This window comes from Microtus oregoni, unplaced genomic scaffold (genome assembly GCF_018167655.1).
Source record: "Microtus oregoni isolate MIOR12 unplaced genomic scaffold, Mior012 000031F_ref0000149, whole genome shotgun sequence".
NCBI classification, from domain to species: Eukaryota; Metazoa; Chordata; class Mammalia; order Rodentia; family Cricetidae; genus Microtus; species Microtus oregoni.
In genome coordinates, this window is record NW_024543090.1 from 4,944,657 (window position 1) to 4,972,104 (window position 27,448).

At 44.5% G+C, this 27,448-nt stretch overlaps 1 protein-coding gene across 6 annotated transcripts in view; it reads right to left on the reverse strand.

Annotated features, from left to right (window-relative positions):
• Positions 1–11,814, reverse strand: part of Hipk3 (homeodomain interacting protein kinase 3) — an 87,367-nt gene extending 75,553 nt beyond the window's left edge. For 2 of the 6 annotated variants that reach the window (XM_041678755.1, XM_041678752.1), the window contains exon 1: positions 11,276–11,814. The gene's annotated coding sequence lies outside the window, so the exon portion shown is untranslated. Of the gene's footprint in view, positions 1–10,061; positions 10,092–10,510; positions 10,778–11,275 lie in introns of those variants that run through there. The other 4 variants (XM_041678757.1, XM_041678756.1, XM_041678753.1 and 1 more) reach the window with 3 other exon arrangements.
• Between the last annotated feature and the right edge of the window lie 15,634 nt (positions 11,815–27,448).

Sequence of the window (27,448 nt, forward strand, 5' to 3'; positions counted from 1 at the left end):
GGAGCTGTCTCTTACTCTGTTGCTTGCCTGCTTTTGGGACCCTTTCCTCCTGCTGCGTTGCCTTGTACAACCTTCATAGAAGAGGAGGTGCCTAGTTTTACTACAGTCTGATATCCATGGGGGAGGCCTGTCCTTTTCTGAAGAGAAATGGAAGAGGAGGAGGAGAGGATGGAGAGGGAGTTGGGGTCTGAAAGGAGAGGAGAGAGAGGAAGCTGTGACCAGGATGTGAAAACAAAAATAATAAATACATAAATGCAAAAAAAAAAAAGAAAAAGAAAGACTGATTGGCTCAAGATAAGGTTTACCTAGTACTTTCTTGAAATAAACTTAAAATTAAATATCAAAATTTAGTTCATAAACCTGGGCATAGTGGCACACACTTTTAAACCCACCACTCAGGAGGTAGAGGCAGGTGAGTTTCTCTGTGAGTTAGAGGCCAGCCTGGTCTACATAGGGAATTCCAGGACACCCAGGGCTACATAGTGAAACCCTATCTCAAGGGAAAAAAATCAGTTCATAAAGCTTCAGTTCAAATGATTGTTTTCATTAATATCTACCAGTGAACTTTTTGCTCATGTGTTTATGTGTGTGTCTGCCACACATGGGTGGGGATGAGAATAGGGCATCATTTCTCCTGGAGCTGGGTTTTCAAGCGGTTAAGAGCTGCCTGAATAAGTAGCTAAAGAAATTCATTTGCAAAGCTAAATACACACAAAACTTCTGTACTTCTTAGTTTGTCCCCAAAAGAATCACCAAAAAACTATTTTTTAAAAAAAGGGGGAAGACTAGAGAGACATATCTCACATCAATCGCTGGCCTCTGTTTCTGTGTGAACACGCACTCCAGTATTTTACTATAAAATCATGAAAGACAAACACCCTTGGAAAAGGTTAAACTTCAATGTAAACGTCTAAGTTCTTCAATTACTATAAAATTATAAAACAATCAGAAAAAAACTATTTTCTTAGTCATTTTAATATCCATTTATTCAATCAAAGTACATGTAAATCCTGGCATACTGGTTTAGTCTTTTTATGGGACAGTTTTCATTCTGTTTATTAGAATATACTATATATAACAATGGGTCTCATCATAATGTTTTCATACACATACATTACATATTGTGATAATACTCACATAACCCTTACCCTCTCCCATTCCCCTCATTCCCACTAATCACCCTTTTTCCTCTTTTGCTTCACTAGTCTGAACTTCACTAGAGTGTTTACAGGAGCGTGTGAGCTTGTGCAGAGCACAGGCATCTCACCGGTGACCACACAACTGATGCACATGGCCCTCCTTCCCATCAACCATCAACTGCATGTAAATCTGCAGGGAGCAGTAGAGCCAAGAGCCCCTTTCCTTCACATGACACGATGTTGACAGGTCCAATCTTGTACAAACCGTGAGAAAATATCACAGCTGCTCTGAGCTCAGGAGTTCAGCAGCCATGGGACTGGAGATGGCTCAGCAGTTAAAAGTGTAGTTTCCAGTACCCACTTCAGACAGCTCCTAACCACTTGAAAACCCAGCTCCAGGAGAAACGATGCCCTCTTCTCGTCCCCACCCACGTGTGGCAGACACACACATAAACACATGAACAAAGAGTCTTAATTAAAAAATTTGTTCTGAAAAGAGCACAACAGTCAGACCATGCTCAGGAGTCAGGGCTCCACAACCAACCCCCAATGTGTCTGACTCTTCCATTCTTCCCATCCCCTTTTCAATGAACCCTGAGCCTTAGTCCTATTATTTTAAGTAACAGGGTAGCAGCCTACTTTCTGCATGTATAACTTATTGGACTGTCTTCCCCACTTGTTAGAATTATAAAGGGCCTGATATCCTTTCCTTAGCATATATCCAGAGAGGGGGCATAATAATATCTTGGAAAGAAAAACTGCACAAATTTTACTAAAACCACCACCAAAAATAAGCTTTTTTAGATTACAAGTTTTTGTTATTTACTTACTTTATTTCATATGCACTAGCATTGTGCCTGCTGTATATGTCTGTGTGAGGATGTTGATCCCCTGGAGTTACAGACAGCTGTGAGCTGCCATGTAGGTGATGAAAATTGAATCTGGGTCCTCTGGAGAGCAGCCTATGCTCTTAACCACTGTGCCATCTCTCCAGCTCCCAGATTTAACGTTTTCACAACCTGAGCTCAATCCCCAGAACTGAAAGACTCCAGGAAACTATCCTCTGCCCTCCACCCATGAGCCTTGGTATGAACATCTGCCTCTCACCACCACCACACACAATAAGTAAGTAAATAAATAATGAGGATTTTCTGTGTTTGTTCTTGGTTTTAATTTTTGAAGACAGGTCTCACCCTGTAGCCCCGGCTGGCCTGGAACTGCATAGGCCAGGATGGTCTTGAGCTCACTTGCCTCAGCCTCCTGCACGCTGGGATTAAATATTTGAGCCTTCTACATGCTGGGATTAAAGAAATTAAAGATTTGAGGTACCATACCCAGCTATAATTTTTTTTAAGCAGGAGAAATGATGATACCAGATGAAGAATACAGTTGACAAGCAAACATGTAAAATATTTTACCAGCTATAACAATATTTCATTTTTCTATAATCAAAGTTTATGATTTGGCTACCCCCCAAAAAAATCAATTAAAACAGACTAAAGAGATTACAAACCCAATTATTTTGGGACTTAGAATAATTATTTTTTGATTTTATATTTACAACTAATATTTATACTATTTCTACCAAAACTGGCTAGAATTGACACAAAAGTATGTTTTCTTTCATGTTGTTTTAAGAATACTATGCCCCACACTCAGGCATATACGGTTTAGACCTGATGGGGAAAAAAAGGCATGAAGTTGGCGGGAACAGGAAAGTAGGGGTGGATCTGGAATGACTTAAAGGAAGTACAGAGGATAAACATCATCAAAATATCAAAATACATGGTCTGGCCAGGCATGGTGGCACATGGGGGTAACAGGGAGGGGTGGCAAGAAGCAAAAGTCTTAAGCTAGTCTGATCTAAATAGTGAGTTCCTCCAGGTCAGCCAGAATCAAATGGTGAGACACTGTCTCAAGGAAAAGAGTATGAAAGTCTCAAAGAATTAATAAAAATATTTTTTTAAAGGGTGTAACATAACTGGGCACAGGACAGCACACCTTTAATCCCAGTACTCAGGAGGCAGAGGCAGGTGGATGTCTGTGAGTTCTAGGGCAGATTAACCTACACAGTGAGTTCTAGGACAGCCAAGACTATAGACAGACACCGTGTCTCAAACACACACACACACTTTTTCTTTTTTCAAATGAAGCCAAGCATAAGAGTGCACATCTTAAATTCCAGCACTCAGAAGGCAGAAGCAAATGGATCTTTCGTGAGTTCTAGGAAAGCCTGATCTACAAAGAGAGTTCCAGAATATCCAGGGCTATGAAGAGACACATTGTCTCAGAAAAAAAAAAAAAGAAAACGAAGGAAGGAAGGAAGGAAGGAAGGAAGGAAAAAACAAAGTTCAAGCCAGCCTACACTATAAAAGAAGCAGCGATGAATAGCATCATGGCTTCTGGCTCTACAGCTGTATAACCTGTCATTTTCTTTGCCATTTTGTCATTACACTCTATTTAATCTCAATTAATTATACATTTAAAGCTCTCAGAATTATTTTAAATTATACTTTGGAATTAATGTCTTGAACACAATATCCAACTTTCAATGTTATCACTCTAACCTATTAAGTATTTAAACTGTAGCATTGTATATCTACAGCCATATGCTTTACCAAACTACAAGACTGTCTTATTAAACAGCACATAATAGCTGGGTGGTGGTGGCATATGCTTTAATCCCAGGACTAGGGATGCAGAGGAAAACAAACCTCTGAGTTCAAAGCCAGCCTCGTCTACAGAGGAGTTCCAGGACAGCCAGGGTTACACAGAGAAACCCTGTCTCAAAAAAGGAAAACAAAACAGAATACAATAGAAACATACAAAACTAGAAAACATTTTGTAAGCAAATTAACTACCTGCAAATGCTTCAAAGTTTATTATTTTGTTCATAAAAGCTCTAAAATATCTTGTAAAAAATTATGAACCCAACAAAGTATGGAGGTATTAAAGAATCTCAAGTTAGCCAGGTTTGGTAGCCCATACCTAGAATATATCAGCACTTATAAACTGAGGCAAGATAATGACCATAAGTTCAAAGCTAGCCTCAGTGATAAAGCAAATTTTAGGATACTCTGAACTATAGTTCTATCCTGTCAGAAAGAGAGAGAGGAAAAAGGAGAGAAAAAAAATTATAAGCATTTTAAATATAGATAGGTTTTGTATTTTCTATCAAACCTTCAGATAATTTTCTTGGCAATCTTTATGTAATCAAATACTATTTATAATAAACTACATAAAAATAATAAAACTAAAGGTTAAATGACACATATTCTACAGATGTCATTTTTTTTTCATAGCCCACACTGGCTTTGAACTCACTCACTGTGTACTTGAGGACAACATGCAACTTCTGATCCTCTAGCCTCCACCTCTGCTGCTGCTGGAATTTCAGGCATGTACTACTGTGTTCTGGTTTGATGAACTACTGGTGATCAAGCCAGCGTCTCATGGATGCTAGGCAGCACTTTACCAATGGAGATAGATCCCCAGCCTAATTTGATTAATGCAACGCTCATCATATGCATCAAATTTTTCAAAGGAGAAAATGTTCTCCAGGATAAAATTACTAGGAGGAGGGGAAATACATGTGACTAACCATAGCAACCCTTGACATTCAGTGTAATCAAGAATTACACTAAAAATCAGTCTTTGAGGCTGGAGAGATGGCTCAGCAATTAAGAGTACTTGCCATCCTTGCAGAAGACCTAGGTTGTTACCAACACTCATGTGGCAACTCACAAACTTTAACTCCAGTTCAGGGGAATCCAACACCCTCTTCTGGACTCTGCAGATACCAGGTACACAACTTACATACATGCAGGCAAAAGATTTATATACATAAAACAAAATTTAATTTTTTTTTCAAGACAGGGTCTCATTATGTAGTTCTGTCTGTCCTGGAACTACGTAGACCAGTCTGACTTCAAACTAATTTTTTTTAATTAATTAGAAGAAATGATCAGGCAGTGGTGGTGCATGCCTTTAATCACAGCACTCGGAGGCAGAGGCAGGAGGATCTCTTTGAGTTCGAGACCAGCCTGGGAGCTCCAGGACAGCTAAGGTTACACAGAGAACTTTGTCTCTAAAAGCAAAACAAAACAAAAATCAGTCCTCCAGTTTTTAGAAGTGTTTTGAGATCACTGAAATAGTAAGCCATGTTACCTTTAAAAGTCCAATACCTTCTTGCGATTTGGAAATAATGAAATGCATGGCTTCAGTTTTTAAATACAGCTTGTATTTCTTCTCTGACTGTTATTGATGGTTTCATTTATAAACACTAAATTCTATCACCTGCTGCTATATTTGTTGCTCATCTAAATGTGGTTTTTCTTATGTATATTATAAAAATATTTTATGACTGCCTAAATAATTGTAAATGGTCAAAAGAATGATTTAAAAAAAAAAATCAATCCTCGACAACTTAAATCTTTGCCCAAACAAAAAAGTTACAGCTCAAATGAGTAATACACTTCCTTTTATTATTCTCCCCTATGCTAAATCACCTTTTTTAAAAATGATAATCCTTTTGGTTTTGCTTATTAAAGAGTGGGGGAAGGGAGGAGCATGAAGACCTGAGCTTGACTATAGGATCTTGTGATTGAAGTACAACCTTTTAAAGGTTATCTACTGACCACCACACATGTGCTATGGCAACACATGCCCGTACATGTAGGCATACATGTGCATACACACACACACACACATACACACACATACACACACACATATACACACATACACACACTCCATTTTTTTAAAGGATAAGATCAAAGAAAACACAAAGTAAAAATGAACCTGGAAATCTAGCCATCTGAAAAAAAGAGATGCTGAGTGCAGTGGAAGCAAAGGCAGGTAGATCTCTTTGAGTTTGAAGTTAGCCTGGTCTACTTAGTAAGTTCCAGGCTAGCCAGTGTTACAAAGAGAGATCCTGTCACTCTGTCTTAAAAAAAGAAAGAAAGAAAGAAAGAAAGGAAAGGAAGAAGGAAGGGAAAGAGGGAGGGAGAGAAAGAGGGAGGGAGGGAAAAGAAAAAGAGGGAGGGAGGAAGAAAGGAAGAAAAGAAAAAAGAAAAACAAGTGAAAGAAATGCTTAAGCTGGGTAGAGTGTTGAGGTGGAAATAGAAGGGAACAGAAGTTTGAGGTCGGCCTGGACTACAGGAGTCTCTGAAAAGAGGTCAAGTATAAAAGAGGTCAAGTATGCTAGCACTGGTAATCCTGGCACCAGGGACACAGAAGCACGGGGATTAGAGTTCAAGGCCCACCTGAGCGGAAAACCAGTAAGACCCTGCTACATACAAAAACAGGAGGTAGGATGGAGAGGTGGCTCAGCAGCTAAAGCATTGGGTGCTCTTCCAGAGGACCCAGGTATAACTCCTAGCAACCACATGGTGGCTCATAACCACACATAACTCTAGTTCCAGAGGATTCTATGCCCCTATCCTGGCCTCTACAAGCACCAGGCACACAAGTGGTGCACAATACACAGAAAATAAAACAAAATAATAAAATTTATATAAATAAAAACAGATGATTAAGCTAGGGATACAACTCAGTTATAGACAACATGCTGAATGTGAGATCTTGGGCTCACTCCCAGGATAGACAGATATAAATAAATGCATGTCTGTCTGCCTTAGGAAGTGGACTGCGTTGACGGTATCAGAAGCCTGGCATTTAATTTAATCTGAAAAAACAAGATTTATAGAGTTTCATATGTATCTTGACATTTCTTTTTAAGAATCTTTTAAAACAAAATATAAATCCTGTAGGTCAAACTCTAATTATAATTACCATATTAAACTCAATGCTCTTTGCCCTTTCGATTTCAGAGAAGCCTATAATGTGAAACTTTTTAAAGGGCTTAAATAACTGTAATCTCAGAACTAATGAACTTTTATACTACTTTGTGTTTGTGCTGTTTTGTTATTACTTTGGTTTGGTTTTTAAACTAGCCAGACCTCCTGGTACTACCTGAGCAGTAGAAAATCAAGAGTTCACTGCCAGCCTGAGCTACATAAGACCCTAGTTCAAAACACAAAATGAAGATGAAGTAAATCTGCTAAGACAAAGTAGCCCTAGCAATATCATTATGGACATTATCAGCATGCTTCTGGCTCTTTTCACTTAGGTCTCCAGCACCCACCCTGGTGTCTCAGCATAGAGGCAACTATGTGGCCTTTGTTTAGTGACATCAAGTATCAAATGAGAGGGCCTCTGGTCTCCTAAGAAACTCAACACCTACTTTGACCAACACTTAAATACAATATATGTATAACATACACCTCCTTACTGTGTCCAGTCTACCTCGGTCTTACAGGATGACTGAGATCTAACAGAACAACTAGAGCAGAGCTGTACAGAAGCACTCTACTGTTGCTTTCCCCATACTATTCTGACTTAAACCACGCCACCCAGAAAGCAATTAACTTCTTCTTTAAGTTGACCACACAGGACTCTGCTAAAAATTTAATAACTAAGCCAATGGTGGCGCACACCTTTAATCCCAGCACTCAGGAGCACAGGCAGGCGGAACTCTGACTTCGAGGCCAGCCAGGTCTAGAGAGCAAGTCCCAGGTCAGTAAGGGATACAGAGAAAGCCTGTCCGGAAAAACCAAAAAGAATAACATAAATAACCTAACGTAGCTCAAAACTTCTGCTCCAAAAATGTATTCTTCTTCAAGTTATAACCTTTTAAAGGTACTAGGGAAGATTATTACTTTTAAATAGATGAATCCAGAACCAGTAAGGACATTTAGTATAATTCCTTTCACCTTATAATTTCATCACATTCAAACGTTGCTGATCCTGACAGAAGTCTGCTGAAAAAGTTCCTTTTTCCCACAGAGAGAAATAATACTACATCCTAGTTAAAGTGGAGGAGGGGCCGTACTTTTAAACAAACACCGATTCCTCCTTCTAACAAAGCTCTTGTAGTTCCTCTTCAGAAGTAGGTTCCAACTTAAACATGCAACACTAAGTCTGAACTCTGGACATTAAGAAACCAGGACAGCTGCAACCCACAAATTTTACAGCAAGAATGTTTACTTTGGCAGCAATAATATAAGCATGTATCAAATTAGCCTGTGTGTTCTAATAATCAAAGCACAACAATTTGCGGAAGGCGGCTTTTTTGGTTGTTGTTGGATTTTTTTGTTTGTTTGTTTTGTTTTGTTTTTAAATAGAGAATTTCCAAGTTCTTGGAACAGCCTTAAAGCATTGTCATGACATCTTTTCCCATCCAAGCCCAGGTAAAGCTGATATGGAAACAATGTTTCTATGCCCCTGAATCAACCAACAGGTCAATTTTCACCTGCTTTATCATACTGGATAATCGGCTACAATGAAAACTATTGGGAGGCTAACTCCTCGACCTCAAAGAAACAAAGTTAACTTCAGGAGTTAATAATGGAGGCCTGGCAGTGGTGGCATATGCCTTTAATCCCAGCACTCAGGAGGCAGAGGTGGATGTATCTCTGTGAGTTCCAGGCCTGCCTGGTCTATAGAGCAAGTCCCAGGACAGACTCCAAAGCTACACAGAGAAACCCTGTCTCGAAAAACCAAAAAAAAAAAAGTTAATGAAGTAAATCATTGCAACATAGGCGTAATTATTTCATTTAAATGAATGTGCATGAATTATATTTTATTAACAATTCCACATTGTAAGGTTGACATTTTCCTCCTTCCTCTTTTCCATATGCCTCCAGTGTTCATGCAGCAAATATTTAAAAACAAAAATTCAATCAGGAAGATCGTTTGACAGCTAATGCCTTTTGAAGTTGCAGGAAAGCAAGCCTACAGCACTGCCATTAAACATACATCTATGTGTCAAGTGCTATGCTTGCTACAGCAGCCAACCTCTGTAATTTGCAACCTACTTTATGGTATCCTATGACAGATCATCCAAAAAATTAACAGAGTATAATCTTCAGCCTCTTCTCAAGCACGTTTACAAGAATTATCTCATAGCAACCATCTACTTTGATGAGACTCTGAAAACCCCATGCCCAGAAGCCAATGGCTGGTTTATAAACAAGATAATGACTAGTTCAATGGAAAACGCATTACGACAAAATGCTAAGAACTGTCTCACCATGTTATGATCTGCTTGCCTAATACGTATGTTCAGCTACTGTAGTCAGCAATGTCCAAATATAAATTTAAAACATTTAATGGCCAGTTCTGTTCTAGACTTCAAGCTCATCTTACCTGTTTAAACAGGTGGTGCTTTCCCCTCCATCTATCCTCCAAAATACTTTTCTCTTTGTGAATGTACTACCTATGGTAGGAAAGGAGGCCCTAAGAGAGAAATTCTCCCCAAAATACAATGAATAACCAACACTGGAAAGTCAGACATGCCTATGTATCTCTACTATAACAAATTAAAAATAGTCAAAATAATTCAAGAGAAATAAACTGACACAGATTAAACACTAAATTTCACAAATGAAATAAAGTTCCCTATGCTTTATGAATGCAATCATAAATATAGCAAGAAATACCTTGTTGATAAAAAAAAAAGAATGTGGGTTGTTTGGCTAAATTTCAATTAATGGTAAGTAACATGAAGACAGAAGAATCAATACAATAAAATTTAAGGTCAGTCATATTTTGTTTACTTAAAATACTGAAGCTTAATCATGACCTAACCCTTATCGTTGCTCATTGTGTAAAATTAGCACTGCACTTGCAAACCTAAGCAGAATCTACTTATCAAACATATGGCGAGACTTGCCCAGTTTCTGATATAGAAAATGAGGCTGAAGCATTAAAATATTTTTCTTGGTAAACAATAGCAAAAAAAAAAAACAGACCTAGAAATGTTTTCATAATCTGGTCAGAGGAAAAAAAAACTCTTTAAAATTTTTCAAGCACCCAGCAATTAAAATCTTAAAATTAAGTGAAATTGTTTGAAGTACCTACACTTCAGAGGCTGTAGTTTACAGCAGAAACCTAAAATAGAAAACAGAAAAATAAAAATCAGCAGATCTCTAAACAACTCGGAGGTACATAGAAACGAAGACTGGTTCTCCAGCTAACTTTTTCAGCCCTGTACCAGAAAGACATCAAAACAAAGTTGACGGTAAAACCCTGAGTTTTCCCTGTAAACTGGGCCCTAATCTGAAACCTGAAAGAAAAAAAAACCCGCTGCTGCTGCTAATAGAAGCTCCTTATAAGCAGCGAACTGACAGGTGGAAAAATAAATTCCCTAGCAGGCCAGCCAGAGGTTGTGAAAACACGGTTCAAGGACCGAACGTGTTGTGACTACTCTGTAACAGGTCCAGGGTAATTTACGCACACACCCTTCAGCGCGATCCCTCCAGCGCCGGTGAGAATGGGAAACAACAGGCTTCCCCCCGAGATCCACGTACCATTTTACAAGAGCCGTCTCCCCCCGGACAGGAAAACAGACATTCTGGTCCCGAGTCCTTTCCGCTGAGCTCTCCCCCAGCGCGAAGGAAGGGAAGGGGGCCGCCGCCGCCGCCGCCGTAACGAGAGAAGCCGGCAACAGCCCCGCCGCGCGGCCGCCACGCCTTCCTCCCGCCGCCGCTGGGGACGCGGAGCCGCGGATCACATTTCTCCTCCCCAACAATCACACGCACGCACGTCCCCGGAGTTGACACCCTCCAACCCCGCCGCCCCGCGACGCCGGTGACAGGGCCACCAAGCCTCCGGGGCGCAGCCACGGGGCTGGGCGCTCCGGCAGCGTGCGTGCACCGCGGTGTTCGCTCCCATCAATGAAAAGGAACGAGGTCTCCGTCGTGACGGCCTAAAGCCGCGGAGCCCAACCGGGGGGCCCCCCCGGGGGACCAAACAAAACTTCGGTTGCTGGGAAGAGCCGTTGCGCAACCTCGGCTTGAGGGCGGGGGGTGGGGGAGGCCCGGACCGCCCGGCGCGGCCAGGGCGGCTTCCCGGAGGCTGCGCCAAGCGCGCGAAGAGCACGCGCGGTCCCCGCGTCCGGCCGCCTCGGGCCTGGCGTGGCGCCGGCTTCGGGAACCGCCCGGGACGGCCGTCGTCAACCGGGCGGAAACGGAGCAGCGGCGCCCCGAGGGTTCTCCCCCCCCCCCCCCCCCCCCCCGACCCCGAGGCCCCGCGTCGCCGCCGCCGAGCTCCCCGCCCTCGCCCGGCTCCCTTACCTTCCTAGAGGCCCGCGCTCTCCCCGCTTCGGGCGGCCGCAGCCCTGAGCATGTCCGGGATGGGTCGCGGGGGCCGTGCGGGGACCCGGAGCCAAGCGCTTCAGCAGGCGGCGCCACCCAGCCGGGGCTCAGCCCCTCTCGGCGGCCGCTGCCATCTTGTCCTGGCGGCTGAGAGGAAACGGCGAAACACCCTCCCCCGACCGCTGCTGCTGCTGCTGCTGCTCTGGCTGCCGATCGCCGGGCCCGTTTCCCTCATCTTCCTTCCCGGGGACCTGGGGTGGGGACGGCTCGACTGGGGGAGAGGGGCGGTGACAAGCCGGCGGGCCACCGGGGCCTACGGGCAGCGCGGGATGCTGGGCCCGCGGCGGCGAGGGCCCATGTCCCCAGCGCCGAGCGAGGTTGAGACAAGGACGAGGAGGACCGCTCGCGAGGCCGCGACGCCGGGGGGCTGCGGCTCGGACTCCTCAGGGCGCCGCGCTGCCGGCAGTCGTCACCCGGGCAGCTGCCGCGGGCCGCCCGCCCCGATCTCGGGCCCCTCCTCCACGCCCGCCAGCCTCGGCCGCCGCCTCCGCAGCGCCACCGCCCGCTCGGCCGCGTTGCGCGCCGAGCCCGGGCGGCCCTGCTCGCCTAGGGCCGCGGCGCCTCCGCGAAGCCCCTCCCCGGGGTCCGCCCGCGGCCGCGCCCTTGACGCTCGCAGCCCGCCCGGCGGCCCGCGCAGATCCAACCCCGAGCTCTCACGCCACCCCTCCAGCAGGAATAGCTTCCGTCAGCCCTCCTCTGCAGTTCTGAGCCTGACTGCGCTCCCACTCTGCCAAAAATACACATTCAGGGGACGATCCGAATACCCAAAGAAGGGGTTCAGACGCGGAAGCAGGATTTTACAGGCCTTTCCAGGTCGCCTCATCCTAATGCCCCTTCCCACCCCTTTAGAATCTGTCTCTTGGCATTTTAGGAGTTTAAAAACAACGAGAAGTGAAAATGGTTAGCCACATGAAGAGTCTCGGTCTAAAATAGGTCCTTCCCGCTCCCCCATTCCAAGACAACAGGAGACTTGTCACACCGTGTCAAAGAATGAGGGGAGGACTGTTGGAAGTTCCCAAGCGCACCACCACGGTGGTTGGGAAGCTGCCCACCTCTAAGATGATAATTCTCCATCGAGTTAGTTCCACACCCAAGCTAGTTTCTTCGCTCCTGGAAACTAGAAAATCGACAGAATGGTCCATTTCCACCCACGTAATCATAGAACCATGGAATTTGAGATGAAAGAATCTTACTGATGCATAGTCCAAACTCATGCTAACACAAGGGTTTAAACAAGTTTCGGTGATGTGAGCAAGGTTATAGAGCAAAGCCTTAGTCTCCACCCCTTCTCTCCTCATTTATTCCCCCACCCCCCGCCCCAGGAAGCAACTCAGCTAACCTTTGCTTTGAAGCAACCCAGCATTCCATAACCTATGTTTACAACCTGTTTTGCCTGGTTCCTTTTGTTCTGAACAAATATGTAACGTTACCGCAACCCAAGCACCTTTCTCTCTCTAATGGAAGTGCCTTTTGCTTTCTTCCCTTGAGCTTCCTGCTGATGTTTTTCTCCACACATTTTCTGTTGCAGCATCTAGCTCAGGGTAAAGGGGTGTAGGTGCTGTGTGCATATTACTCCTTTATAGCCCACTGCCTTTCAAACGGAAGAGGATTGTGTAGAAAGTCTTCAAAAGTGAAAGGGGTTAGCATGCCTCAAGGCCACCAATAATGCTTTTTCCATGATGGGTGGGTGTTTTCTTCAAGACAGAGGATTCTCAGTGAAAAATCAAAGTAGAAAAAAAAAAAAACAATGTCTGATTTTAGAAAAGGCATGTGCAAGAAATGGGCATGGCAAGGCAAGCCTGGAATACCTGTGATGGGAAGATGGAGGCAAGAGAATGGGGGTTCAAGGTTATAGTCTACAGACAAAAACAGGCCGGCGGCAGAGCCATTGCTTTTTTTTCTTAGCATTTACTTTGGATTTTTTAAGGCAATAATCAAAAAAACTGTACAAATCAATACAAAAAAGTGGCAATATTAGAGAAATCTCTCAAAATATTCCACTAGAACGGAATTTTCAGAACTTTTGCTAGCACATCTCTAACCTCCTATGGAAGACTTCCCTTGTTTTTGTGGTTGCTACACTTGTGAAAAGGCTGGAGCTGAGAACTTCCCCCTCAGCTGGGTGGTTTGCCCCACCCTCTTTCCTATGAATTCCAGAAAGGATTTCTGTCACTTTTTCTTTTAACCATTGCCTTGCCGATGGCTAAATATGGTATCTAATTTAAAAGCTTTCTAATAACGCTTGCTAAACAAGTAAACACTAGTGCAAGCCCTCCTCCTCAGTAATGTCCTTACTCTCCTTCCTTCAAATCCATTCTGAACTGGAACATATAGATAATCTTTCAAAACTGTCAAGTAGCAATTTTTTGTTAAGTTCATTTAAAATTAAAAACAGGATGTAGTGTCTCACTCCTATAATGCTAGTACTCCAGAGCCTGAGGCAGGAAGTGATTGTCCAGAGTCCAAGACCAGCGTGGGCTACATAGTGAGCTCCAAACCATTTTAGACTTGACAAGCCATATATCCTACTCTCCAAATATATTCGAGTGAAAGAAGACTTATTATCCTCTCATAGCTTGAAATTATTTTTAAATACAGACTACTTCTGACCTGGTGGTACAGGCCCTTGATCTCAACTCAGAAGAAGACAGAAGCAGGAAGACCTCAAGGTCACACCTGCCTGGGCTACAGAACAAGTTCAAAGCCAACCTGAGCAACTTCGTGTGAGCAGTCTCAGAAAAGTTTTTCAAAGGTCTAGGGAGTCCTAAAATTAAGGGCTTAAATTCAATCCCCAGCAGTCTCATAAAAAGCCAGCTTCAGCAAGCCCAATGACAGGGAAGAAAAGGGGATCCCTGGGACCTCTGGCCAGCCTGTCTAGTCACCAGTGAGAGGCTGCCAATGGCCGAGGTGGAAAGCAATTAAAACTCCTGACTTCTCAGCCTCAGGCCTCCATCTACATACAGGACTACACATCTATACACACACGCACACACATACATACACACATACACACATGCGCATGCACACACCTACACATGCACACACACACATACACACACGTGCGCACACACACAGGAGAAAGAAAACCTGGCATATAGCTCAGTTGGTAGGGTGGTGCCAGCCCAGCATACCCAAAGCACTGGGATCAATCCCAGCTCTGCAGAAAACAAAACGGGATGATACCCACCTGCAGTCCCAGAACTAGGGAGTTTTTTGGTTTGTTTGGTTTTGGGGTTTTATTTTTCTTGTTTTTCAAGACAGGTTTCTCTCTGTGTCCCTGGCTGTCCTGGAACTCACTCTAGAAACTAAACTAGCCCTCTGCCTCCCAAATGCTGGGATGAAAGACATGCCACAACAGCCTTACTTCCAGGAGATCTTATTTCAAATTTCAAAAGAGAAAAGGAGAGAGGGGAAGGAGAGGGAGAGAGGGAGGGAAGGAGGGAGGGAGGAAAAAAATGGGACAGAGGAAGAAAGGAGAGGGAAGGGAGAGAGGAAATACAGGAAGGAAGGAAAGAAAAAATCTGAGGCAAAGGAAATGCTATGCAAAGGCATCTAGGAGGAAGCTGCAGAGAAAAAGAACCTCGGAACTCAGAGCTTGGAATGGAGGAAGGCAGGGGAAAGCAGAGGAAGGTGGAGCCAGGCTGGGCTCAGGACTTTATCCCAGGGCAAAGGAAGCTAGTGAAGGATTTGGGGAGGGGAGAGTGTGATCAAAGCAGCCACTACAACCTTTGGGGGGAAGAATCCTCAGTGGAATCCATTGTTTTCTACTTACTCAGATTTTCCTTCCAGTTGCTGTCCGTCTCTATCACAATAAAAAAGCCAAAGCCACATTAGCCTGAACTGGTGCCTTAAACCGCCATAGGACGGAAGCCCCGGAAACCTGTCTCCTGACTCCTGTCCTTAAACCTCCAGAGGACGGAAGCCCCTGAAACCATGTCTACTTTGTCTCCTGACTCCTGTCCTTAAACCTCCATAGGATGGAAGACCCCCCGAAACCATGTCTACTTTGTCTCCTGACTCCTGTCCTTCTAGCCATTTCTTCCTCGGGTGCCCCTCCAAGTACCCCCTCACCCTTTCAATCCACAGTCTTGACTATTTCCCCCAGTACTGGAGCTGAACCTAGCACAAAGCACTGTTCTGCCAAGAGCAATATCCTAGTCCCTCTTCTTGTTTTTATGCTGTGACGTGGTCTCTTGGGCCTTGAACTTGCGAACCCCCTTTCTCAGCAACCCCAGTAGCTTCCACCACAGGTGCACCAGGCCCAGCAGAGCTCAAGTTTTTTCTGTCTCTCCCAAAGACCAGCTATGTTAGCTGGCTCATGTACATTTTCTGTCTTCCTCCACAAAGACTTTTTTTTTTTCGTTTTTGTCATTTGTTGGTTGTTTGATCCCCCACAGTCTAGAATAGGAACTCAATAAATATTTATAAAACGAAAGAATAGATTTGCTATGTAAGTAGAAAGAAGCTGTCCACAAACCCAGCCTGCAAGCGGTCCCAGTCCTTGGCCACCACCCACTCGCCAGGTCTGAAGCCTGGTCGTTTCTCTCGGTGGCCCTCCGCCTCCAGTGGTTCTCAGTCCAGCTGAGGCGGGTGCTTCTTGCACACTCCTTGTATCCATCCCAGTTGAACTGCACACAGGTGTCCGTCACAAATGACCTCGCACAGCCTGAGCACACCATGCTAATGCTTCTATTCAAAGCAGCGCAGTTTCCAGAAAAACCTTGGAACTCTGTCAGAACCTGAGTCACCAACCCACCCACGGCCATCTTTCTCAAGGAAGTTCAGCTTTGAGTTTCGCGGTTGCTTCCTCCATCTCAGACCCTTTGGTCCCTTTTTTCCCAGAGGGGTAGATGGGGCAGAGAGTGCCAAGTTAACCAATGAGCTCCCTTAACTACACAGATCAAGGAGAAAAGCCTTATCTAGGGACTTATTTCTCCTCCTCGCAGGAGGTCCTGGCTTCCTAATGCAAATAATCTACCTTCTTCCTGGAGACCAGTTTTGTTTATCTGGGCTTCAGGGAGGGGCGACTGGGATGGAAAACCCATTCAAAACTGACTGTTCAAGCCCATATTTGAATAACTAAAAAGCCCACCAAATAACCTCTTTGCAGCCCAAAGTTCTGCTTCTCATATTAAAGAGAGAGAGAGAGAGAGAGAGAGAGAGAGAGAGAGAGAGAAAGAAGGCAGGTAGAATGGCTCAGTGGGTAAAGAAACTTGCTGCCAAGCCTAACCGTCCTTTTTTTTGGTTTGTTTTTTTTTTTTTTTTTTTTTTTTTTTGAGACAGGGTTTCTCTGTAGCTTTTTGAATCCTGTCCTGGAACTAGCTCTTGTGGACCAGGCTGGCCTTGAACTTACAGAAATCCACCTGTCTCTGCTTCCCAAGTGCTGGGATTAAAGGTGTGGCCTGACCATCTGAGTTCTATACCAGGATCCAAATGATGGGAGAAGAAAACTCCTACTGTGAACCTTGGCAATGTGTCCCTCCCTCTCCCCAAAAGACATACAAATAAATAAAAGTGGTTGGTTTTCCTTTTTTTTAAGCTGGGTATAATGGCACTGGTATATAGTCCCGGGCACAAAGAGGATGAAGCAAGAAGGGTGCAAGGTCAAGGCCTGCACTGGCAACCTAATTAAAAGTCATCAAAGATAAAAAACAAGCAGCCAGGTTTAAGGACACACACCTTTAATCCCAGAACTTGGAAGACCCAGGCGGGTGGTCTCTGTGAGTTCCAGGCCAACCAGGGGAGTGCAGTGAGCCCCGGTCTCAAAACACAACCCGGTTTCACTAGTTAACAAAGGTGAATGTGGTGTGATGTTAGGAAGATGGGGAGATGGTTCATCAGATGTGCTTGCCCAAGACAGGCCCTGAGTTGGGGCCTCATCACCCCTGCAAATGCTGAGTAGGCCAGGAAGCCTGACTGTAATCCCAGCAAGAAGGTGAAGATCGCATCTCCCATGGCAGGAGGGCGAGCTAGATGATCAGAATCAGAGAGCTCTGAGTTCAAGGAAGAGATCCTGCCTCAACATACAGGAGGGAGAGCGACTGAGACTGGGGAAGACACCCAGGGTCAGCTTCTCCACACCCAGGGTCAGCTTCTCCGCACCCAGGGTCAGCTTCTCCACACCCAGGGTCAGCTTCTCCGCACCCAGGGTCAGCTTCTCCACACCCAGGGTCAGCTTCTCCACACCCATTCTGGTGAACTCCTGTACATGCAAACAGCAAACACACTGTTCCCATCCCCACACAACATACAGGGATACATGCAAAAAATTGGAACCACATTAATACGAACACTCATAATCTCATTTTAATGAATCATTTATTTTTATTCTCTGCGTATTGGTGTTTTGCCTCCATGTGTGTCTGTTTGAAGGTGTTAGATTCCCTGGAGCTGAAATTATACACAGTGGTGAGCTGCCCTGTGGGTGCTGGAATTGAATGCAGGTCCCATCCTCTAGAAGAGCAGCCAGTGCTCTTAACTACTGAGCCAGCTCTCCAGCCCCATAATCTCCTTTTAATATGGAGGTTAGGTAGTACAGCGAAAAGAAAAACCCTATAAAATGAAATTCATTCTTGAAAAGTCCTAAAATTACCCATAAAGTACAGTGTTCATTATTTTGGGTACACAGCCTGGAATAAAAATAAGTACTATAGCTCAAAATAGGCTAAGGTTTTCACACCTTACCTCTGGGAATTTAGAATTCTTATGATGATTGTAACTATTTCACTTAACTCTTTCATCTAAAAAATGTTTTATTACTTTTTCAGTGTGCCTGTGTGTGTGTGTGCCTGTGTGTGTGTGTGTCTGTGTGTGCGTGTGCCTGTGTGTGCGTGTGCATGTATGTGCATGTATGTGTGCCTTATGTGCATGTGTGTGCGTGTGCATGTGTGTGTGTGCATGTGTGTGTGCCTGTGTGTGCATGTGCATGTGTGTGTGCATGTGTGTGTGTGTGCATGTGTGTGCGTGTGTGTGTGCCTGTGTGTGCATGTGTGTGCGTGTGTGTGCGTGTGCATGTGTGTGCGTGTGTGTAGGTAAGAGGACAGCTTGTGGGAGTCACTTCTCTGATTCTACCCACGGGTTCCAGGGATTGAACTCAGGTCTCAGGCTTGCCAGCAAGCACCTTCACCAGATAAACCGTCCCACTGGCCCCTTCATCATTTTTTTTAAAGATGGAGTCTAATAACCACTCTTTGCCAAAGGTTTCCTGCAGCCCTAATGAATCTCCCCCACTTCCTCCTCTAAAACAGGAAGAGCACTCGCATTCCTCCCTATGTGACAAAGGTGTCTCCCTAGGTAACGGATCCTGAGAATCCTTGAACAATCATTGTTCACGTAAGCTTTGCTCAAATGTCCCTTTCCTTTTGAGTGACTCCATTGCCCACTGCATCAGCTCATCTAGATGACAGCCCTGCCCGCACCCACACCTTCTACACTGTTCTCTGTCCAGACAGCCTGTAGTGTTTGTCCTTCCTGTTTGTTTTGTGTTTGAGACAAACTCTCTATGTAGTCCTAGCTGCCCTAGAGCTCTCTCTATAGACTAAGGTAGCCTCGGACTTGAAGAGCTCTTCCTGCCTCTGCCTCATCCTGGCTTTTCTTTTGTGTCCATGTTTATTTGTTTGCGTGTGTCTGTGGTACTGGGCATGGAGCGTGGGGCTCCCTCTTAGTGCCTGCTGCATGCTAGGCAAGAGCTCTGCCACTGACTTACACCCCAGCTTCACCCTCACTCCAAGTCTCAGAAGTCAAATAAACTTGAGAAGCAAAACACAGACTTCACTTTGAAGGGTGTTCTAATTTGTTTGATTGATTGGTTGTTTCTAAGCTAAGAGTGACCAGGGTCTAGGAAAACGAATTCAGGTTGTCCAGAAAGATGACATGTTCCACCATGAAGCTTGATCTCATGAACACAGAACAAAAAGACAGTCATAGATCAATGCATTAACAAACATATTACGGGGACGGCAGGTGAGTGGGTCACAGAAAAGCAGGGAAACTCTGCTGTATGGCTCAGATTTCTTTCTGTCTTTTGGAGCTAGGGTCTCCCAAGGTAGCCTTGGCTGCCTGGTCCTTAATATACATACCAGGCCTTGAACTTGCAGTGATCCCCTTGCCTTTGCCTCTAAATTGTTGGGATTACAGGTGTGGTGTGTGTGCCGTCTCTGCAAGAGGTCTCAGATGGTTTCGTGACATTCTTAACTTTTATGATGGTGAAAGCTAGTGATCTGCTAAAAATATGTTCCAAATAATTCAGGCCATAAGGTGGGGCCAGTAAGACGGCTCAGTGGGTAAGGTGCCTGCTACCAAACCCAATGGGCCTGAGGGTGATTCCTGGGTCTCATGTGGTGGAAGGAGAAATCCTATCCCTGAAAGTTGTCCTTGGAGTCCCCAGGAGTGCTGTGGTGTGCACACCACATAACAGACAGATGACATCTTTAAAGTAATGGGGTAGAAAGCAATTGAGGACGATATCCCTGATGTTGATATTAACTTTGAGCCTCCAGGAGCACCATACAGTAAGTGTACCTACACACATGTATACATGACACACACACAGAGATATATGCACTCATAAAGAACATTATAATCCCCCTCTGGAAGGGCTAATGTGGAAAGGACAATGCTCCAGAGAAGCCTTAGTATAAAACCAGAAGCAAGACCAATAGACTGGAAAAGGGCAGTAGAGCTCACAATCCTCTCAGACAGGAGGTGGAAGCCCAGATGGTACACATGTCTGTAATCTCCATCACTGCCCAGCAGTCCTCTGACTACCACATGTGCTCAGTAGCATGTGCATGCACACACACACGCACACCACACACACACACACACACACACACACACACACACAAAGTTTATGGTGTAGGCCTGGGAAGAAGGCTTAGGGAATAAAATACTTGCCTCATATGCATGAGGACCTGAGTTCGGATCCCCAGAAACTATGAGTTCATGGCCAGCCTGGACTACATAAGACTCTGTCTCAGATAGACAGGCGGACTGAGACACAGATGGAGAGATGGGTGGCAGTGGCACCGGCCTGTAATCCTAGTACTTGGTAGATGACATAGAAAGATTAAGTCTTAGGCTAGCCTGGTCTACACAGCGAGGATCAGTCACAACAAATCAAAAGCTATGAAATAATGCATGCTGAAAAGCTGCCCACGCCCCTGCTATCCTGTCTTCATTTATGGAAGAGAAAACAGAGATTCAGTTGAGGGAGAGTAGAAGAAGCTCATGCCAGGGTCATCACTGACCTAAGGCCACACAGGTCCTACCCTCTTACCTCACACATCCCACTGATAGATCATGATAACTTTCTGGAATCCCAAAGTAGGAACTCTGCTTCATCCCAAATTTCTTCTCTTCTCTTTACATCTAGCCTGGAAAGTAGCCCATTGCTCTATATTCAATACTGCCTGCCAGTCTCCAGGTAAGTGCCCCATGCATTCCCTTGGAGCTCAGGTGCCACAGTGGAACATACGAGGAAGTACACTGGGACCAACCCAGACAAGCTGTGCTCACTAACAGAAAAGGCAAGTTCAGTCATGCATAGCCTTGTAACAATGACAACAAGCCACAACTGCAACAAAACCCTGTCTGCGAACATGGAGTCTTCTGGGATGGCAAAATGCCAGGCACTCAGGAACGAGTCCTTATACTTCATGACCTAGCCTTCATGTGCCAATTCACCTCCTCTTGGGGTTGGAGACAAGGAGCTGGTCCCACAGTGCCAGTGCAGCTGAAGTGTAGTGGATGATCTGTGGAAACAGCTCTGCTCTTAAGGCATCTAGGATAGGGCCTGGGACGTGACTGAGAGGCGCTTTCTGCAAACCTGACAGCCTAGTTGCCTGGGACTCTCGTGATGGAGGAAAGAACCAACAAGCTGCCCTCTGACTTCCGCATGTGTGCCATGGCACTTGTACACACACACACACAGACACACACACAGACACACACACAGACACGGACACACACACATTAAAATAAATAATTTTTTAAAAAGACTTCTAGAATTGACAACAGGAAATGTGCAGGTAGGTTGTGAAGTTTGTGGCTGGGAAGAAGTTCTTGGCTCATCAGCGCGTGAGGACCTGAGTTCAGATCCCCAGCACTCACACAAAGCCAGGGCAGCACATCTGGATGCCAACTCAGGAATGATGAAGTCAGACAAGGTCCCGGGACTCACTGACCTGTCTGCTGGAACACTGAGCCCAAGTTCAGTGACAAAATAAAGTGGAGGGCAGCAGAGGAGGATACAGAATGTCAGCCCATGCCCCACCACCCCCACAAGCTTTGTGACATTTGGATTGATGCTCTCTTCCTCCCTTCTTCCCTTCCTCCCTCCCTCCCTCTTTTCTTCTGTTTTTAGATTAGGTCTCACTATGTAGTCCATCATGGCCTGGAACTCTCCACATTGACCAGGCTGACCTCAGACTCACAGCGATAGATCCACCTGCCCTGTCAGGACAAAGGCTGTGCAGCGCCATCCCCAGCCTCTGATCCACCTGCCCTGTCAGGACAAAGGCTGTGCAGAGCCATCCCCAGCCTCTGATCCACCTGCCCTGTCAGGACAAAGGCTGTGCAGCGCCATCCCCAGCCTCTGATCCACCTGCCCTGTCAGGACAAAGTACTGTGCAGCGCCATCCCCAGCCTCTGATCACCTGCCCCAGGACAAAGGCTGTGCAGCGCCATCCCCAGCCTCTGCTTTTTCTTGTATCAACCCCATGTGTTTATATCCTTTACATTTCTCATCTTAGCCCGACTCTGGCTAAAGTCACCAGGTCCTCAGGCTTATGAGGACCTTTCCAAATTACTTCCAATCATGCTCTAAAGATATGCATTCCTATTTACACTTGGCTAAAGAGATATTTAGCAGTGAAATTTGATTTTTGATCAAAACACTGATTTTTAAGTAATCCTAAATTTAATCTTAGAAAAAAAATATGCTATTTACTTGTTTGGGAAAAGACCTCAAGTAGCCCAGGCTTGCCCTGCACTCACTAAACTGAGGATGTCTTTGAACTACTGAATCTCTGCCTCTACCTCCTAAGAACTGAGATTACAAGGCATCCACTATTATGTTGGCAGAAAAGTATGCTACTTAAAACATTTTTTATTTTGCATTTTGAAATAGCCAGAGTAATCAATAGCCTAAACAAAGCCTTCAACTGAGTAAGGAAAAGACTCTTTCCAAAAGAATTTGCTTTCCTCCCATCTGTCAAAAAAGTGTCCTAGCATACAAAGTTTGTTAACACCCTTTTCTGCCATCTGTCAAACAATGTCATAATTAACATACAAATCTGTGTGTCTGCAGTATGAATTGTCCCTGCCCCATGCGAAAGCTGTGCTAAAACAGAGTTCCTTTCTTATCCTTGACCCTCCAAAGAAATGGAGAAAAAAATAGAGAATCTGTCAGGAGAGTCCTCCCCTGCTTCTAGGTCTTGGGGCACATGGTATATCCTCCAAAGCAAGATTCCACTTTCTAAAAACTGTTCTTATTAGTATATATTAGTTATACATAATAATGGGTTTCATTATGGCATTTTAATATATGCAGATAAGGCATTTCAATCATTGCCCTCCCATTGCTCTTTCTTATCCCCTCCCACACACATCCTACTTACTTCTGCCCACTGGTCCCTCTTCTACTTCAATGTGTTTTTCAGTTTTTTCTGGCATGAGGGACCCAATGCATTTCATTAGAGTTGTTTTTTTTTTTTTTGGCTTTGGTTTTTTTTTTCTTAATATTTATTTACTTACTATGCATACAATATTCTGTCTGTGTGCAAGCCTGAAGAGGGCACCAGACCTCATTACAGATGGTTGTGAGCCACCATGTGGTAGCTGGGAACTGAACTCAGGACCTTTGGAAGAGCAGGCAATGCTCTCAACCGCTGAGCCATCTCTCCAGCCCCATTGGCTTTGGTTTTTTGAGACAGGGTTTTTCTATAGCTTTGGATTTATCCTGGAACTAGCTCTTGTAGACCAGGCTGGCCTCAAACTCACAGAGATCTGCCTGCCTCTGCCTCCAAAGTACTGGGATTAAAGGTGTGCACCACCACCACCTGGCTTCATTAGAATTGCTTATAGGAGCATAAGAGGTAATCTAGAGAAGCATTGGCAACCTACCTGTGGCTGCATCACTGAGGAAAATACCTTTCCCTTCCCAAGAAGTGCCTTCAGGGAGTGGTGAGTCTCCTGAGCACCTCTTCCTACTTGGTTTTTCTTTATTTTTCTGTTTTTTTTTTTTTTTTGAGATGATCTCATGTAGCCCAGGCTGGCCTCCTGCTTGGTACCTTGTTGATGATGACCTTGAACTTCTGCTCCTCCTGGCTCTACCTACCCAGTACTGAAATTACAGTGACGTTCCTCTGGGCCTCACGCATGCCAGGCTGGTGCACTATTGCTGAGCTATCTCCCCATTTCCTTTCATCTTTGAATCTGACATAATAGCCTCTTCCCTACAATGTAGCTGAGAACTTGCAAATCTGATGTAAGGCAGAAGCAACGTGGAACTTCACTCAATCTAAATGTCAAAGAGTGCATTATGGAATGATCTTTTTGTACACTGGAAATATGGGTCATCAGATTGGCTTAATAAAAAACTGAACAGCAGCTGGGCTGTGGTGGCGCACACCTTTAATCCCCGCACTTTAATTGGGAGGCAGAGGCAGGCAGATCTCTGTGAGTTCAAGGCTAACCTGGTCTACAGAGCGAGTTCCAGGACAGCCAGGGCTGTTATACAGAGAAGCCCAGTCTTGGAAAAAAAAAAAAGCTGAGCTGTCAATAGCTAGGCAGGATTTTCAGGGTGGGGAAGATGCTAGGAAGAAGAAGGGTTGAGTCAACAGCCAGGCATGGAGGAAGCAGGAAAGCAGCATGGTGTTGGGAGTCATCTTCTTGGGGTAACTTCTGCTGGGATCCTAGCTGCAGTGGGTTCATACATTCCAGGGTAGGTGTGTGAGGATTAGAAATGTTAAATAGGAGGAAGAACGATAAGAAAGAAAACAGAGACACAGGATAGTAACGGGAGTGAATGCTGGATGCTGAATTCACCCACATTTATTTTCCATATACTTTTATACTCCAATACAAAAGGAGATGGGGATAAGGCAAAAGACTGCTTTAACAAGACACAAAGGACAGCCAGAACAGTTACTAGCTCCAGTGCTTGAGATATCAAGCCATTAATTCCTGAGAAAAGCATTTGATGTTTGGGGCAGTGAACCATCCTAAACCAAGCATCTTGCAGGCAGCCACTCCCTAAATCAAACCTCCTATTTCAAAAGAAGGAGCAGAAGCATACCTGAATTCTCTGGCCTTTGGTCATGGTGGAGTGCATCTACCTCTATAGGCCATCTTAATGTCCAAAACACCAACTAACCGCACCCTAGGTCTGGATCTCTTGTTTTGTAGCCACACCTGTTGTCAACAACTTTGAAAGAGCAAAATTCATCTCAAACTCTCAGATCTCAGACAAGGTGGAACAGGCTCACAGTTTTGGGTTCCCACAACATGGGCAGTGCAGAGTAAAGGTAATAAAGCAAATTAAAGAAATGGGTTAATTTAAGTTATCAGAACTAGCTAAAAAACAAGCCCAAACTGTCTGCGAAGTTTTTATAATTAATAAGAAGTCTCTGTGTGGTTATTTGGGAACTGGCAGGCAGGACAGAAAGGACTATCTACAAGAACGTGTCACTTCAAGATGATTGAAGGCTGGAGAGATGGCCCAGTCGTTTAAGAGCACCAGTTGCTCTTCCAGATGGACCCAGGTTCAATTCCCAGGTGTGGCTAGACCAAGACCATCTGTAACTTCTGTTTTATGGAATTCCTCTGACATGCTCTTCTGACCTCTATGGACACACATATACAAATAAAGCAAATAAATAAATATTTTAAAAAGGTAATTGGAGAAGATAATCTCTCCAGGGTCCTAGTATATAATCTGTGTCCTGTTTGAGATCACCTCCAGAAGTGGGAGAAGAAAGGGAAAGGCCTGAGACAGAAATGCTTGCCTTTCTTTGACATTCCCCCCATACGCCCTTCTCCTCCTTCCTTTGCTCCCATCCCCTTTTGAAACAGCATGACACTCTGGAGCTCAGCTGACCTAGAACACTCTGGAGCTCAGCTGACCTAGAACTTACTGTGCAGTCCAGCATGGCTCTGAACCTCCAGCAACCCTTCTTCTTCACAAGTGCTAGAATTCTAGGCATAAACCACCACACTGGGCTCCTCTTCTCTTGCCCAGAAAGGAAGAATTAGTCATTCTTAAGCAGAGTCTTAGCTTCTGCCATTCACTGCTTTCAATTTTGGAGTACAGTTTTTATTTGAAAGGGCCGTTCCTTTTTTGATTGTTTGTTTGTTGAGAAGAGAATTATCATAACATAAACACAAAATCCCAAAGTCTATCCTGGGGTTTTGTCCCAAACAGAAAATTTAGAGTCCTAACTGTCTGGTTCCTGTGAATTAATAATCAAATGCAATACAAAATGTGTCCAGACCAAGCCCAGGTCTTCCCTACCGCGATGATCCCAACATGCCTGGTTTGCTTTCAGTAGATGTAAGTGTGGTTATTCATGTCAAGAGCTGCTAACCTGTAAGTTTAAATTACATGTGGCACTATGATTATTGGTATTAATGATGGGTTTGGGCTTTTGTTTTGTTTTGCTGGGGATCCAATGCAGGGCCTCACACAAGCTAAGCAAGGCTGTACTGTGAGTCACACTCCTGTGCCCGTGTTTGCTAGTTAGTTACAGGGGTTTAAGCATCTCAAGCTGGTGTCAACTCCCTAATTACCAAGGATGACTTGGAACTTCTCACCTTCTGCCCTAACCTCCTGAGTTCTAGAATTAAAGGCCTGCACCGCCATGCTTTTTAGGTTGGGAGGGGAATCAAACCCAGGGCTTCCTGTGTGCTAGAGAAGCTGTGAATTAATGAGCCGCATCCTCAGTCCTCACTGTTTGTTCCCTGCAGTATCAGATGCTGTTCAGCATTTCCGGTCTTCATAGTGTGTTTATGTGGCGCAGACACCCGTTCACAGCTTCAGAGAAGCAGGGGAACATTGTTAATTCTAAAGTTGCTATTGGGATTAATGCAGCTATACATTTTCTTTCCTAAGAGGAAAAGTATACATTTGCAAATACTTAAAAAAAAAAAAGAAGAAGAAGAATCCCAGGACTCAGAAGGCAGAGGCAGGTGGATCTGAGTTTGAGGCCAGCCTGATCTACAGAGTGAGTTCCAAGACAGCTCAGACGAACCACCTCATCTAATCGTCCTGGCCTGTTCTACAGACAATGTTCAGAAATTTGCTTTGCATATCCAATCATTGAGAAATCCTGTCTCAAAGAACCAAAAAGAAAAAAAAGGAAAAAAAAGGAAGAAAGAAAGAAAGAAAGAAAGAAAGAAAAGAAAAAAGAAAACAAAAAGCCCATAAGCTTGTAGGAGAAGCAAATTGTTTAAGCATTCTTTTTCTAATTATCATGCTGAAAGCTACAGTGTGAAGGGTCTTTGGTCTGTTCTCAGATAAAGGATTTTCATCCGGAATGAGGACATAGCAAAGTCATTTTCTCATCAATGCAGTGTCCTGCTTAGGGTTGTTATTGCTAAGATGAAACACCATGACCAAAAGGAAGTTGGGAAGCAAAGGGTTTGTTTAGTCTACCCTTCCATATCACTGTTCATCATTAAAGGGTCAGGACAGGAACTCAAACAGGGCAGAAACCTGGAGACAGGAGCTGATGCAGAGGTCTTGGAAGGGTGCTGCTTACTGGCTTGCTGCTTACTGGCTTGCTCAGGCAACTTTCATTTTTTATCTTTTTGTTTGTCTTGTTTTGGTTGTTGTTCTTTGGATCTCAGGATAAGGTTTCTCTGTGTAGCCTTGTGTGTCCTGGAACTCACTCTATAGACCAAGCAGGACACCAACTCAGAGATCTACCTGCCTCAGCCTCTTCCTCCTGAACGTTGGGATTAAAGGCTTGTTCCACCATAGCCTAGTTGCCTCAGGAACATTTAAAATATAATGTAAAATCCCCAGAGTCCATCTTCATCATAATACGATACTTTTATTATCAAAAAGAAAGAAAGAAAGAAAGAGATATTGGA